The following is a 3,676-nucleotide window of genomic DNA, read 5'->3' as shown; positions in this document are numbered from 1 at the left end:
CATCACAAATAGTCCCTCCTGGCGGATCACTCCGCCTGCGCATGCGCACAGCCGCTGAGCCATCTGCGTGGGGCCGCAGCACCGCCGATCCCTCGGTTCTGAACGGGATTGTGATATTGGCTTTTTGCACGTTCCATCATTGTTAGGAATGGATTGTGATGTTGGTTTTTTCACGGTCCTTAATGTGAGAAAAGCTTTGCCTGGGTTCGGTAATGTAACGCTGTAGAATGTCTGTAGTTTGGGTGCTCAGTTTGGGAAGGATGGGGAGGGGGTCTTCACATTCCTGGAAAATCTTATCAGAAGAAAAGAACCCGAAAGCAGACGGAATGGAGCCAAGGAAAAAGATCAGACTGATAAGATGATACTCAGCAACTCCAAAGAATTAACGAGTGATGCATGATGGTGATGAATAAAAATAAGCGCTGTACTTTTAAAGCCGATCTTTTGGCTGTACAGGGGCGCCTTTGCCTCTCTGCCGAAGCACCCGGCCGTGCCGCCCCTTTTGCTGTTGTCTCCTAATTGTCCCTTTTCTTCAACTTCCCTTCAAATTTTACAAATAGCGAACCTCGTGTTTCACAATTTGGGGCCCGTACGGGGATAAAGCCTCAGCTCTGGGATCTCCCGGGGAACCCAGAGCAGGGGGGGCCCCCGCCCGCTTTTGGCGGCCTCGCTTTGTGCTTCCCGGCGGGGTCAGGGGGCTTTGCAGTCAAACACCCGGAGGGCAAGAGAGGAGACAAAGCAACAAGAAAGGAAAGAAAAGGCTCCCTGAGGTACCGCGGTAATTAAACACGTAAAATAAACACGTAAAATCTTGTGCACCAAGGCTCCGAGAAAGGTGAGTAGTTTTTCTTTCCTCTTTTTGGGGCGATAAGGGCGATGAAAGTGTGTGCATGAGACGCGGGCTGGTCACCCCAGGGGTGCGAAGCGAGTGTGGAGCCTCTGAGGCTGCGGCTCTGCTCTGCCGCGAGGGAAGCAGTCAGTAAAGAGGGGAAGCCAAAGAGAAAAGGAGTGAGAGAAGCCCCGGGTTAACTGGGACGGGCTTTCAGGGAAGGGATTGGACTCCTTGAAGGAGGGGAGTCAAGAATTTCCTGATATTGGATCCGAGAAATTTAGGGTTTAAGACTGCCGGGTTGAGGGTTCAAAAATTCGAGACATCCGGGCTTAATTCTGCTAAATGGAGGGTTAGTTCCGAGACATTTGGGTTTTGAGGCTGCTGGATTGAGAGTTCAAAAATAAATAAATAAATAAAAATTCAAGACATCCAGGCTTAATTCTGTCAAATTGAGGATTACTTCAAGAAAGCCCAGGGGTGAGCAGTGGCCAACAATTTGAAATTAAAAGGTACCTAAGACTTGTGCGGTTGTGACTGATAGCGCTTGAGAAAGAGAAGTCGGACCAATAAAAAGGAGTGAGTGAGAATGAATGAGAATGTATGTGATAGAAATGCTAAACCTTGAACTAGAACTTTATTTTCTGGAAGGAGGCATATTTTATTAAGAGGAGGGAACTGTTGTAGTCTAGGAGAAGAAAGGGGAAAGAGGTGGTGAGGTTTGAAGAGTTGCTTTGTTGGTTTTTATTAAAAAGGTGGGAAACAAAGGCCTGGGAAAGATAGATAAGAGTCTGAGAAAATGGGACATAAAACTAGTAAGCAAGAGTCAGGGAATAAAAAAGGGAATAGAGGCGTGCCAGCGGAAATAGCCCAGGAAAGCCCCTGGGGAGTGATGCTGGCTAACTGGAATACAAACCCAAGGACAAAGGAAACGAGCAAAGTCACAATGATCCAGTTTTGGATGTTTGGTTGGGCCGAGAAGGAAATAAGATCCGACCGTGTCTTCTGGCCCAGACATGGCTCTTGAAGTCTGGCTCTGTCAGGCTTTACAAGGATTTGTAAATTCTAAAGAACTCGTTACCACCGAAGAAAGCAAGTACGCTTCATGCTGGGTGGGAAACAGAGTCTGAGGGGATAAGAATTTTAAAGTTGTCCGAGACCCAAGGAAAGGAGCAAAGGGAAAGCAAGAAAGAGAAGGGCTGGGAGCCCCTGGCAGCATCGCCCCCTCCATTCCCGCCTGCCTCGCCCCAAGCCCAGGCTCCTGTGGCGCCGCTCGCAGCTGCAGCGCCGCTCCCGGAGCCCGAGGTCCCGCCTGTGCCGGCTCTCAGGCACCGCCCGCGGCTCCACCGCTTGTCCCAGCGGCGGCGGCTCCGCCGGTAGCCCCGCTGCTCCCGCCGCCCCCTCCAGCCCCTGCGGCTCCAGCGGTAGCGCAGCCCGCCGCTTTCGGTGTCCCTGTGCCCGGCTCTCCGCTCCTCAGCTCCCAGCCCGCCGCTTTCGGTGTCCCTGTGCCCGGCTCTCCGCTCCTCAGCTCCCAGCCCGCCGCTTTCGGTGTCCCTGTGCCCGGCCCCAGCCCGGCTCTCCGCTCCACACCAGCCCAGCCCGCCGCTTTCGGTGTCCCTGTGCCCGGCCCTAGCCCGGCTCTGCGCTCCACACCAGCCCAGCCCGCCGCTTTCGGTGTCCCTGTGCCCGGCCCCGCGCTCCACACCAGCCCAGCCCGCCGCTTTTGGGGCCCGCCCCGGCTCCGGCCCCGCTCCCGCTGTCCGCGGCCGTTCCAGCAGCCCCTGCCCCCGCTGCGTTCTCTGCCGCGGCTCCATTGAACCCGGCTTCGGCCCCGCGGGCCGCGCTGGGCCCGCCGGCAGCTCGGCCTCCTGGCGCCGTGGCTGCTGCGGACCCGTGCAGAGGCTCCACGCCAGCCTCTGGTACCGGCCCCAAGCGCTGGTGCCCTTGGCGGTGCCGGCAGCAGCCTCCGCCTTTGCTCCCCCGCTCGTGGAGGAATCGGCCTCCGAGAGGATTCCCACCTCCTACCCCCCCTCCCTCCCTCGCCTGCACCATTCCCCTGGCAACGACCGCTGCTGCTGCTCCTCTGAAAGGAGAAGCAAAACACCAAAGTTCCATCTCGAGGAACGAGCCCTTACAGAAGGAAATAAAATCTGGAGACGGTTCTTCCAGATGTGTCCAAGGAAAAAGAATGTCAGGGTAGGCTTTAGTTGATGGGGGGACTATGCACACTGGAAGATTGAGCACACAAGAAGGGAAACACATCTACTGATTCAAGGTACGCTTTTGGAGGGGTGCACGCCTTTGGGAAAATCTGGGAAGAAAGGGGATGGCTTGGTTCAGAGGGAGAGGGGCTGATGCATGGGAGACTTGTTTTGGAGGTTTTAGAGGCATTGGGATTGCCTGAAGAGAGAGCTGTGGTACATAGGGGGGGACAGCAGGGGGATGGCCTCAGAGATGGGAGGAGGGAGTTTGGCAGATCGGGGGGGCTGAGGATGCTGCAGAGAATGGGATAAAAAGGGTTGTGTTAATTTTGACCTCGCAGAGCAAAAAATTGGAGACTCCAAAATTCAGTGCAACAGAGGGATCAGGGCTTATGCTGCCCTGGAATGACAAAGAACTTCTCCCTCAGCCCCCCAGAGAGCCCTCAAAAAGCCAAAGTGCAGCAGCACCCCGACTTTAAGCCCTCTACCACCAAAGAATTTGGATGTTCTTTTCTGAGGAACACCCCACCTCTGCTTCTTTAGGTGTCTCCATGTGGGACAGAAATTAAATGTGGACACATTTTAGAATGCAGCTTCCAAGTTCCCTGCAGGGAGAGCTCAGCACATGTGCCCAGAGGCAATCCCA

The sequence above is a fragment of the Corvus kubaryi genome, unplaced genomic scaffold (assembly GCF_017639235.1).
Source record: "Corvus kubaryi isolate FWS band 111438036 unplaced genomic scaffold, C.kubaryi_AGA036_p1.0 36884, whole genome shotgun sequence".
NCBI lineage: Eukaryota > Metazoa > Chordata > Aves > Passeriformes > Corvidae > Corvus > Corvus kubaryi.
Note: the sequence above shows the minus strand (reverse complement) of the source record.